Source organism: Cervus canadensis, chromosome 23, assembly GCF_019320065.1.
Source record: "Cervus canadensis isolate Bull #8, Minnesota chromosome 23, ASM1932006v1, whole genome shotgun sequence".
Lineage (NCBI taxonomy): Eukaryota > Metazoa > Chordata > Mammalia > Artiodactyla > Cervidae > Cervus > Cervus canadensis.
Window position 1 is genome coordinate 16,138,309 of NC_057408.1, and position 12,921 is coordinate 16,151,229.

The following is a 12,921-nucleotide window of genomic DNA, read 5'->3' on the forward strand; positions in this document are numbered from 1 at the left end:
GACCATTCTTTGCACACTTTGAAGACCCCGAACACCTCGGCGTTCTTTCCCCTCCTTGCTGCTGGGCTGTACGCGCTGTGAAGAGTGGCTTCTTTGTAGTCAGGCTTCCTTGCTGAAATAATATTCTGTAATTGCTCAGTCCTCTGCGGCCTGAGAGGACGCACCGGCAGCACGTTTGGGAAACTGTCTTGCCTTTTCCAGCTCCTCTTCGTATCTGGCCTGTCAGTCAGCCAAACAATCAATCAGGAGACATTCAGTCTCTGCATGGAGTCCCTCATAGAGATTTTCTGGGTTGCCTTGGGAGTGGGGTATGAAAAGGGGGTTATTATTTTCTGTGACACATGTTTCTTCAGATCCACTGCTTTCAAAAATGATATTTTTATTCAAATTAGTTGCAGTCAAAGGAAAGCAAGTGCGGAGAAACGTTCATTAATGCCCGGCCTCCTGCCGATCTGGAGCGAGTCTGCTTCTGAAGCAGGCTGCAGGAGCGCTGATCCGGCCCCGAGGTGCCCGGCTGCGTTCACCAGGACGCTGTTAATTTGCCTAATGGTGCGCTGTCGCACAGCTCTTACATGTGGCCGCCAAAAAGCAAGGATGCTCCACGTTTGGTCTGCAGCTGTGTTTTCTCGTTTGGTTCAGGGAACATGGAAAAGCCGCAGATCATAGGTCGGGATGTCTCAAAGGTGGAGCCTCACGGTTCCTGTTGAAGGAGCTTTCAACCTCCTTGAATTTAGGCCAAAACGGAATGTCCCTCTGAATGAATGGGTGTCTCTGAAATAACCAGATGAAACTGCCGTAAACTCCTCCCTGAGTTTTTCCCCTAATACTTTCTACTCTTAAGTATATTTGGTCCGTGGTCTCTGGCTGGCACCCAACAACAGATAACCATTAGCAGCACCAACACAGAATGGGGGGCTGGGGTGGGGGCTCGGAGGTGTGGTCAGATGCACGTCTAGCCTTTCCAAGCCCAAAGTCAGGTGGCAAAGACCCCTGGGAGCTGAGGTTCCGACTGGCCATCTTGCCCGGGATTCGTGCACTTGACCACAGTGATCAGCATGACTCCTTCTGGCCACCCTTACTCATGCTGGAGACTGTTCTTTGGCCAGACTTTTGCCAAGCTGTGTGAGATGGCATGAGAGGGGCGCAAAATGAGCTTTAAAAGCACGTTCTGGGCTTCCCTGGAGATAGAGTGGTTAAGACTCCGAGCTTCCAATGCAGGAGGTGCGGTTTCAATTGCTGGTTGGGTCGGGGAGCTGGGATCCCACTGTCAGCGCGGCGTGGCCATGCATAAACAAATTAAGTTAAAGCATTTTCTCTGTGTCCTGCCTCCAGGGGGAACACACTGACTGGTGACTGGCGACTCGGGAAACTCTGTGCTCCCCGAGAGTGACAGGAATGGGAACGGCTCCCGTCACTTTCCATCAGGAGCAGAGTTGTAAGTAACCCGCAAGCAAAATACTGAGGAACAGAAGTCCTTGTCGAAAGGTGAAACCGGCATATAGTTTTGCAGTTCCAATGACCTCAGTGTAATGGATCACTTTAAAAACAGGTTTTTTTTTTTTTTGCTGCATTTTGTGAATATATTTTGTGTTTTATCTATTCCAAACAAGACCTCAAGATCTTTATACATTGCAGTTTGGAGAAAGTCTATTTTTACTCTTATCTTTGAATTTAAGTAGACAAAGAGAAATTTACAGTGAAGAAGACAAAGAGACATACAGTGTGAATTATGAACACTGTGTGGTAAAATACAAAATGAGTGTTTATGCAGGACTAATGGAACTAATGTTTAGTCCACAGATCAGCTGTATGCGGATTAACAAAAGGTATTTACGTGAAAGGACTTGCGAATTTGTGTGGTTTACAGAATGTTATTCATTGTGAAAAAATTAATCTAGTAAAAGTATACTTTCAGTGAGGGCGGGGCATGGCTACTACGATCAATATAAAAAGTATCGAGTTTGATGTCTGCAAGGCTAAGAGATACCAAGTTCCCAGAGAATGAACCTTCATACACGTTCCGGTGTTTTCTCAAACACAGACTGTGTAACACGACAGGCTAGGTGTTATACATTACCTTGTAGATTTTAAAAGTGAGAAGTTGGCAATGGAATGAGTCTGCAAGGTGTGGGGAAAAGGTGATGGTTTTTAGAAGCAGACAGCCTAAGATCCTAAATCTGCTACTAAGCTAGGTGAACCTGGACTCACTGGAATCTTACCAAGCCTCAGTTTCCCCTTCTGTAAGATGGGAACATTCATTCCTCACTCAGTCATTCAACCAACAGTTATCATGTACGGCCAACCTGCCAGCCGCTGTTCTAGGCACTGGAAACACAGCAGTGAACAGCAACGACGAAGTCCTGTCTCCAGGACAACAGATTCCAGAGGGCGAGGAGACAACAGATCCACCAGTAAATACAGAGACACGTCAAGGGCTCATGCTGCGTCCCTCGGTCGTGTCCGACTCTGTGACCCCACGGACCGTAGCACACCGGGCTGCTCTGTCCATGGGATGCTCCAGGCAAGAAGCCTGCGGTGGGCTGCCATGCCTCCTCCAGGGGATCTTCCCCACCCAGGGATCCAGCCTGCCTCTGTTGAGTCTCCTGCATTGGCAGGGGGGCTCTTATTACTCGCGCCACCTGGGAGGCCGTATGTCAGGTGGTGACAGATGCTTGGTATTCGATTCCTTGGGCTGCCAATTCTGGGTAACAACGTACCACAGACTGAACAGCTTAAAATGATAAAGTGTGTTTTCTCACAGTTCTGAGGCTGGAAGTCTACAATCAAGTATTGGCAGGTCCAGAAGGCTCCAAGGAAGGACGATTTTTTGCCTCTTCCCAGAGCTGGTGGCTGGCTGTGGTCCTTGGTTCCCAGCTGCATCAGTTCCACCTGCCGCCACTCGTAGTCACACGGCCTTCCTGTGGGTACAGCGGTGTGTCCTCTCTTCTTCTAAGGACCCCAGTCATACTGGACTCAGGGCCCTCCTAATCCCATAACTTCATTTTAGCTCCTTACGTCTGCCAAGACCCTATTTCCAACTAAGGTCATGTTCTGGGTGGATGTGAATTTGAGGCGGACATTCTTTGTGAAAAAGCTGGCTTAAAACTCAGCTTTAAAAAATTAGGATCATGGTATCCAGTCCCATCACTTCATGGCAAATAAATGGGGAAACAATGGAAACAGTGAGAGACTTTATTTTCTTGGGTTCCAAAACCACTGCAGATGGTGACTGCAGCCATGAAATAAAAAGACGCTTGCTCCTTGGAAGGAAACTTATGACCAATCTAGATAGCATATTAAAAAGCAGAGACATTACTTTGCCAAAAAGGTCCGTCTGGTCAAGGCTATGGTTTTTCCAGTGGTCATGTATGGATGTGAGAGTTGGGCTATAAAGAAAGCTGAGCACCAAAGAATTGATGCTTTTGTACTGTGGTGTTGGAGAAGACTCTTGAGAGTCCCGTGGACTGCAAGGAGATCCAACCAGTCCGTCCTAAAGGAGATCAGTCCTGGGTGTTCATTGGAAGGACTGATGCTGAAGCTGAAACTCCAACACTTTGGCCACCTGATGCGAAGAGCTAATTCATTGGAAAAGACCCTGATGCTGGGAAAGATTGAGGGCAGGAGGAGAAGGGGACAGAGGATCCCTTTGGGCAGAGGATGAGATGGCTGGATGGCATCACTGACTCGATGGACATGAGTCTGAGTAAACTCCGGGAGTTGGTGATGGACGGGGAGGCCTGGCGCGCTGCGGTCCACGGGGTCGCAGAGTCGGACACGGCTGAGCGCCAGAGCAGCACTCTCTCCCGCCCGGACTGCCTTGCTGTCCCGGCTCTCAGACAGCACATTAAGACATTTCTCCCTCTGGGCTTGATTCGACCAACTCCTCCAACCAAGAAGTTCTTTCCTGCCTAGGCAGTCACCTGATTAAGGATCTGACATTTTTTCCATTGCTGAAGGGACTGCGTTTCAGGGCTTGTATCGGTTAAAGTCCATCGCATGAGGTTTCATAAGGAGAATTCTTGCTAACCCAGGATAACTGCGGAGCAAGTTTACACCTGCAAAACCTGCAGAGCGAGGATAACTGCTTGGGTTGGAAATAAACCTTGTGTCTTAGGTTCTGTGCTCACTGCTAGTTATCTCTGAAGAGTCTCTGGGCATCCTGGAGAGGAACATGGCTAGGTTCTGTAAAACTCTCTTGGGTCTTTTACTTCCAAAGTGGCCCTGTGATTGATCTAAGTCAAGGACCTTGAATGTTTACATGTCCTTCAAAACTGAGCTCATTGCTGTACTTGTTTGAAAAACATTTGGACGAGTGGAAGGGGTATAAGGTGAGGTTATGAATGAGTATATTGCCCATAAATGAGTCCTCAGTCCATCTCTCGGATTGTTTATCAAGCATCATAAACCTTTACAGAAGATGCCCCTTTCGTCCCACCCTCACTTTTGCTCAGTACGTGGATTGTGGAGTGATGTTTCACTGCTCTGTACAGCGTCCTATGATGCGCTCGGTGGGCGTTGGGAGGCATTCTAATGCTTCACCTAAGAAACTCTGAGCCTCGGGACTGGGGAGAAACTGCACCCCCCTCCCTCTCCACCCCCCAAGATTATTCATTTGCTCGACACCCCAGGGGAGAAACTGCTAAATATACTAACACAAAAACGTTTGCTAACCAGGCTGTTTAGGGTGTCATTAATGGACTTGGGTAAGCTTTTTTGAATTCCAAATCGAAACCATTCTTTTTTTTGAACTTTTTATTTTGTATTGGGGTATAACCAGTTAACGACATTGTGATAATTTCCAGTGGACAGCAGAGGGACTCAGCCATCCACATACACGTGTCCATTCTGCCCCAGACGCCCCTGCCACCCAGGTGCCACACAGCACTGTCGAAGCCGGTCTTCCAGCCCTTTGATACGTCTGAGATGGAAGCGTCTGGAAGGCAGCAATAACTGACACCAGCTCGGCCGCAAAGCGTCACGATGGGCTTCTGAGAAACACACTAGACCTCCTGTTGTCGTGCCTCTGCATGGAGGGTGTGGAAGCACAGCGCTCTCTAATAGAAAGAAGAAGTCATTTGTGAAGTGATTAGGGAACATTTGCTACCAATTATGCTTTTTGCCCTGAAGCCAAGCCTTGAATTCGACTCAGCAAAAATGAAATAGTGAACTGTTTCACCACGTTTGCTTTCATCTCAAGATGAGATTTAACATAACATCTGTAGTCTCTGACGCGCCCACAGGGAAAAGCAGTTTTGTTTGGTTAGTTTTCCGGGGCTTCCATTTGTCTGGGGGGTCCTAGGACCGCAGCGCCGGATGGGCCGCCGGAGCGGGGCCAGGAGGCAGAGCCCGGCCAAGCTGCGGGCGTCACCTCCAGCGCGTCTCTGAGCGGACAATGCCACCCCTTGTGTGGGAAACAAAGCAGGCGCAGGGCTTTGTCTGGGATCGCTAATGACGATACGCCCCCAGATCCACTTTCTTATTAGTGCAGCGTTTGTGTGGCTGCCCCATGAAAGACAACTGTGTGCTTACCAGAAACAGGGTCACAGTCATTGTGCGCTGTCCTGGAAAACACGAGGTCCTTCCAAAACCCAAAACCCACTTAAAATGTAAGGCTCATTAGAAGGTGTGATCGTGGTCCTCACACTGGAGTGCCCTCCTTGGAAATCTGTCGCTGTTTATCTGACTCCTGGGCCTCAGGCTCCCTGAGCGCGACCGTGAGCACGGCCTCCCCTGGTTGAGACTCCTGTTTCCCTTGGTTTTCTCAGCTGCTCTTTTAACGGAGTCCCTTTCTCCACCGACGCTCTACATGGCATTTATAAAATGTCTTAGGCCTCGTCTCTTTTTTTCTCAGCACCTTTTCCTGTAGAGCTAATTCTCTTCCAATCTTCTTGCTATTGTTCAGTCACTAAGCTGTATTCAACTCTTTGCGACCCCATGGATCACAGCATGCCAGGCCCCCCTGTCCATCACCAACTCCCGGAGTTTACCCAAACTCATGTCCATCGAGTCAGTGATGCTGTCCAACCATCTCATCCTCTGTCATTCCCTTCTCTTCCTGCCCTCAGTCTTTCCCAGCATCGGGGTCTTTTCCAATGAGTCAGCTCTTTGCATGAGGTGGTCAAAGTACTGGAGTTTCAGCTTCAGCACCAGTCCTTCCAGTGAACACCCAGGACTGATCTCCTTTAGGATGGACTGCTTTTGTCTCCTTGCAGTCCAAGGGACTCTCAAAGAGTCTGATCGAATTCCAGTCTAAATAATTACAAAATCTCTATTCCAAACCTCATCTTATCTCCTGAGCTCTGATCTCTTATTGCTGATCACCTGAATATCTTGCTTCTGCTGCAACTGAAACTTGATTTCACATCCAACTTATTTCTCCTCTTCCCTCCTCCCAGAAAAAAATACGACCCTTTTGATTTTCAAAACTTAATTTTTGTTTTCATCAGTGTTATACCTGATGAGTCAAAGAACTTTACCTTCATAACCTGGCAGTTTCCTGCTCCCCATTTTCTTCTCCCTAAGAGCAAATGTTTTCAGTTCTTTTAGCCTTGGGGGGGGAGGGGGCAGTATTACCTCCTTGTCACAAGTAACCTGTATGTTGCTCCTTCTTGCATTTTTCATTTTAGGCATGGTCTGTCTCACCACCCCCACACACTGTCCACATATCCTCCCCCAAATACTTAAATCACAATTTTGGTTAGACCAACTCTCAACAATTCTTTTGACTGTGTACATGCATACTGCTGAGTAAGGTAGTATTTTCTAAGACTATTTTTCCTTTCTTGTAAAATGTGACTTTAATCCCACCTTCTCTTGTGCTTAGTTGTCCCCTATGTGGGACTCTCTATTTTATCTGTTTTTCCCAGAGAATAAGTGCTGAAGGGGCTCATCACCAATGGTTTCAAACTGTGGTGTTGGAGAGGACTCTTGAGAGTCCCTTGGTCAGCAAGGCGATCAAACCAGTCCATCCTAAAGGAGATCAGTCCTGACTATTCTTTGGAAGGACTAATGCTGAAACTCCAATACTTTGGCCACCTGATGCGAAGAGATGATTCATTGGAAAAGACCCCAATGCTGGGAAAGATTGGGGGCAGGAGAAGGGGATGACAGATGGTGAGATGGTTGGATGGCATCACCGACTCGATGGACATGAGTTTGGGCAAGCTCCAGGAGATGGTGATGGACAGGGAGGCCTGGCATGCTGCCGTCCATGGGGTTGCAGAGTCAGACATGACTGAGCAAGTGAACAAGAAGAAACTCTGAAGGGCAATCAATGTCATGGAGGGAAGGCCAGTGTTACAGGAGATCTAGCAATACTGTCACTTCCTAAACAGACTGGCAGCCTCCTCTTTTACAGACCCCCTCTCCTCCCTTCCGGAGGAGCCTGGGCCCGTGTCCCTGTGTCTTCAGGAGTTCCGCCCCACGCCAGAGGCTTCCCCCGGCCTCCCTTCCACCGTCTCAGGCCTCCCCTCCTCCTGCTGACCCGGCCAGCATCCCCTCAGGTCTTCTGCTCCCAGACCTGCAGTGCTTTCCTTACCCCCCGCCCCCCCTGCCCACGCCCTTCCTTCCTTTATCTCTTTATCACTTTAACTTTATCCACTACCACTTTTGTAGGATTTCTTGGGAGATCAGAGTTCAATGAGTATTTCGGTCTGCTTTCTCTAGCCAGAAATTGGTCCTGTTCTTAATCAAGGTTGTGTATAAGATGACTTCATGGACGCTTTTTCTCACCAGTTTCTTCCACATATCCGTCCTTTGCCGTCGCTCCTCGGCCTTTTCCTGGTCACTGTCCAGGTTTGCGGTGCTGAAACTGGCTTCTGGGGTGAAGACAGGTCTGCGGTCCCGCTAGGTCGTGCAGCACACATCCAGTGGGGACCGCCTGCTCTTCTCGCTCACCCACACCACCCAGCCCGGTTTCGTGCTGTCTTTGAATGACTGGAAGTTCCTCGCTCTTTGACATGGGCCTCAGACAAACGTGGCACTTCTGTGTTAGCAGGTTGCAAAGAGAAGACATTAAGGCCTATCTTCCTGCTAATGGGTAAATGTGCACTGCATGCCTTGTGTGATTTTTTCTGGGTGCGAAGCCACAAGGAACTGAACTTGATGTGGGCCACAAGCGGGGTGATTCCTCCTTTCTCACGGGTGCACTGGTCACCCAGCATGGAAAGCCAGGTCAAGGGACCACAGACTTCTCTGGAGCAGTAGGCGAGCTCCAGAGCAGTGAAACGTGCGGTAAGTCAGCTGTGCGCTCTGCTGGAACCCTCGACGCGCCTGACTTCTTGTCCCCCAGGACCCGCTTAGCCTCACCTCTTCCAGGAAGCCTTCTTTCCCTGCCAGCCCACCCTTCTAGGTTGATTTGAATATATTTTTTAAAACATTTATGTATTTATTTGGCTGCGTCAGGCCTTAGTGAGGTCACGTGTGATCTTTTGCTGCGGCTCCAGGGCTCTAGGTGCCTGGGCTTAGCTGCTCCACAGCATGTGGGACCTCAGTTCCCTGACCAGGGATTGAACCCACGTCCCATGCATTTCCAGGCAGATTCTGGACCCCTGGACCACTAGGGAAGTCCCCGATTTGAGGATCTTTACTGATGCCCCAGATCAAAGTGTGCTTACCCTCATTGTTGAGGACATCTTTTTCCCAGACAACATGGGTCAAGTCTTACTCTTGGGCTCCCTTCAGATTATAACAGCCCTTCTCCTAAAACATCCTTCTTTCAGACAGTTATATCACTACACAAGTGGCAAGGTTGCCATTCACTACCATCAAACTTGGATACTCTCCAGGTCTCTGTGGCAATATAGGTGCGTCTTAGTGTGGACTGCTTCTACATATTCTACTTTCTTCTACATATTACATATTCTTCTACATATTCTACTTTCAGTAAGTTTTTCATTTTGGAGATTTTGTCCTCAAATTCTTTGAGTGGGAGCCCCTAACCAGAGCGGCCTGTATCCTGATGATGTTTGTCATGTGTCTAGCTCCCAGACTTCCTGGGAGAACTGGGCGAAGTGATGTTCATGCACAAAAATACTTTGTCAACAGGAATGTGGCAGAAAGACACAAGACATTGTTTTTGCAACACATCCTAGTCTTTGTTTATAGTCCAACCTGAAAAAAAGTTTGGATTAGAAAATGACTTTTAATCTGGGAAAAAAATCAGTAATTTAATAGAGCTATAGATGTATATTAATACAAGCTGTCTTATGTATCTAAAAGTACAATGATTAGAGTTTTATCAGTTTTTCTTCCTTTTTTTTTGTAATGGGCTCAAGATTTTATCATTTGAAAGTGCCTATCTCACCCACCCTGCACAATATTAAAAAAATAAATCAAAGTTGTTTGTGTTCAGTTCTACATAAAAACTATGATCATTTTGTAGTTATAATTAATTTAAAATATGACTGAAGTAGACTACAGATGGTCTTCCTGATGGCTGAGCGGTAAAGAACCTGCCTGCCAATGCAGGAGATGTGGGTTCATCCTTGGGTTGAGAAGATCCCTGGAAAAGGAAATGGCAACCCACTCCAGTATTCTTGACTGGGAGATCCCATGGACAGAGGAGCCTGGTGGGCTACAGTCTACGGGGTCCCACGCCAGTCAGACACAACTTAGTGACTAAACAACAAAAGACTGCAAATACAAAAAAATACTATAGATTAATTAAAGTTTATTGTGGAAATTCTACGCAGCTTCCTGTGTCTTTCAGTTGTGGACTATGAGTCTCCAATTAAAAAAAAATCTAAATCCATGAACCAAAGCTTGCTTTTCCCTTACTTTTTTTGGTATTGATATTCACTATAAATCTCATCAATCAACCTTGACTATAATACTTATATTTGAGTAGGGAAAATATAAATATGAGCTTTCCCCCTCTATTATCCTTCAGCGCCCTTTGCCTGATTTAAATCTAATGTGCATCAGTTTCACAATGAGGTTCTTATACTTTTAAGTACCAGAAGCAAAGTAGGTCACAATTCTAGAAAATGTATGTTAATATTAGTATTAACCCTCAGAATACAAAAAAGGTGTAATGGGAAAATATTCATTCTTCAAAACATTACAGGGGCAAAAAATAGCTATTGTCAGATTTTGAGTTTTTCCTATTTTTTAATGTTAAAAATTGTATATACTCCACTAAAGGAATAGTCAGCCCCTTTCTTTCCTCCTTCCCTCTTGCCTTCACTACCCCCATCCTTCTTTCCACTCCCAGGTTATGTGATTCTAAAAGAGGGAAGAAACTCCAGTTTGAGAAGCTGATTCCTGATGAAGAACCCAGGGCACCTACTTTTATAAGAGCAATGCTGGTGGGCAGGTGGGTACTTCTAAAACTGTAGCTCCAAGAGGAAGATTTATGGATGATGCGGCTATCACTGTATTCCTCACACTTACAAAGAGCTGGCTTGTAGCAGGTGCTCGGTCAGACTTTCTTGAATGAGTTCATCTGTGTAACTGGACCATCACAATTTGGATCATATCAGTGTATGGCCCAGAATCAATAAACACAACTCAGATTAAGTCTAGATCTACAAGCTCACATGGGGCTCAAACAAGGAGACACAGACTCCGGTCCGTGTGCTTTTGCCCAGAACTTTAATCTTACGGGGAAAATGTAGAAATGAAGATTCGTGGACGGAGTTGGAAAGTGAACGCCTTTCTACTCCTCTTCCAGGTTTCGCTGCCAGTTTTCAAGTCATCTGCATATATTCACCCCAGCTTTCTCCTTCCTCTCTAGCCATGTGACCCTAGAAAAGATGCTGAGCATTTCTGAGCTCTTCTCTACAATGAGAATCATATGTAAGTCTTAAAGGGGTTAAAGGGATCACATTAGAAAACATATGGGATAGGCTTGACGGTGATCTGGCATGGGGCTGCCAGCTACAATGCAGAGCACCAGGTTAAATTCAAATCTCAGGCAGGGACATTTTTTCACATACATATGTCCAAATATTGCAATTACTGGGCGTCCTGTATTCTATTTGCGAAACCTGGCCACCCCATCATGACACATTATATGATGTTTCCTCATGTCACATGGTACATGTTTGGTAAATGTTTCCTTGATAAGTGTTCCCTCATTTCCACTTCCTCACAAGATCATCTAAAAAGGACATCACATGCTGCCTGATTTAAATGTTGCTAAATTGTGGTTGAAGGACAGAGAGATAAGGAAAGATGACTCCACTATTACCATCTTTTTATTTCCACAAGTAGAATAGTAAAAAAAAAAAAAAGGCATAAAAGTACTGAAGGCCAGCACAGTGTCCCACCTGATTCACTCTTTATGGAGTGCTTAAATAAATCATTGCTCTTCAAAATAATGCATTTTTATCTAGAAATTTATATTATGTTTATAGTAAATTTTTTCATGTTTATAGCATAGTTTTCAGTGAGAAAAGTGGGATAGGAAATTGTAACATCATGATGATCTCTACTCCATTAAAGTACACAGAAAAAATCTGAAGGAAATTTGTGGAAATAACTCTGGGTCACTGGCTTTTTTTTTTTGCTCAATTTTTTATCTTTATACAAAGTTTTCCATATTGACCAAACTTTCTATAATGAACTGATTACTCTTAAGTAATATTTAAAGTTCTCTCTTAAATTACTTTAGATTTTTAATTTTTCAATTGTTTTAAATTATAAATTAAATTTTAATGAATTAAGTGGTGGGAAGCTTAATTTTAAACTTTTAATTATGAACAAAATGTAGAAATTCAGATTGTGGCAAAACCATACCGTTGATCTTAAAAAAAACAAAAACCTTTGTTCTGAAGTATAAAAAAAACAGGAAAGTGTATAAAGCACACATGTATGGCCAAACACATTTTTTTAAAACAGAGACCCAGTGCCCACCGCCTGGGTCAATACACAGGACACTGTCAGGGTCCCAGATGCCCCCCCGCCACGTGCCCTATTTCCAGTCACAAACCACTCACTTCCACCTCGTTGGTCTGTTGGTTATTTACTTCCTTTTCCTTTCATTTCAGTTTTGCCATCTAAATCGTACCCTAAACCACGCAGGTTAGTGTGGCTGTTTCTGAACTCGACACAAACGTGGTCCTCTGGCACACCTTCCGCCGCCTCTGGCTGCCCTAGATCAACGCGCTGCTGAGGTTCGTCCACGTTGCTGGCACTGTGGTGATCTAGTCACTGTTGCTGCTCTGTTGGTGTTTCAGCGTGGGTCTGTGCTGGCGCGCATCCATCTCTTTTGCCGTTGGTGGACCTTTGAGCTGATCCCGGCCGTGGCACCAGGAACCGTGGCTGCTATCAGCTCCCCTGTGTTCTCCTGGCACACAGTGCTCAGCGGGCTGACATTCTCGCTCCTGTGAGCTGACCTGACTTTGTGCTAATGAGATTTCTACTCACTCATGACCGTAAAAGGGAAAATTGATAAAGACCCTGGAGTTTGGAAGTCTGAGACTGTGGATCTGATTGTCATAGATTGGCTCCTATTCATGACAAATTCATATTCTAAAGGACTGAAAACCCAGCAGTTTCCTTAAATGTCAAAATAAAATAAACCTGCTGTTATTTTAAATGCATTAGAAATTCTTTTAAATGGCAAGAATCAGCCTTAAGAGCCTCTTTATTTCAAATTAATGTCATCTAAATGTGAAAGCCTCTGCTTTGTGACTAACAAAAACATTTGCCAATATTCCAATTTAGACAATTTTGCCTTCAGCCAAAAACCAGAAATTTCTTGAGCTGGTAGAAATTCTTAGAGATGCTATCTTGTTCAACTCCTTCATCTCATAAATCAGAAATTGAAGCCTTCTTGAGGCCAAATGCCTTCCAAGTTCATGGTTAACTAGTTAGTAAAGAACCAGGACCAGAGTGAGGACTTTCTGGCTTCCACCCTTACATATTATTTTTGTTGCCGTTCAATCACTCAGTTATGTCTGACTCTTTGCGGACCCA

The 12,921-nt window shown here is 45.6% G+C and overlaps 1 long non-coding RNA gene across 1 annotated transcript; it reads left to right on the top strand.

Annotated features, from left to right (window-relative positions):
* The first annotated feature begins 10,236 nt into the window (after nt 1-10,236).
* LOC122425828 lies at nt 10,237-12,306 on the top strand. The gene is made up of 3 exons (XR_006265017.1): nt 10,237-10,315; nt 10,673-10,797; nt 11,991-12,306. It is a non-coding gene; the product is annotated as an uncharacterized LOC122425828 (long non-coding RNA).
* Nucleotides 12,307-12,921: the final 615 nt, after the last annotated feature.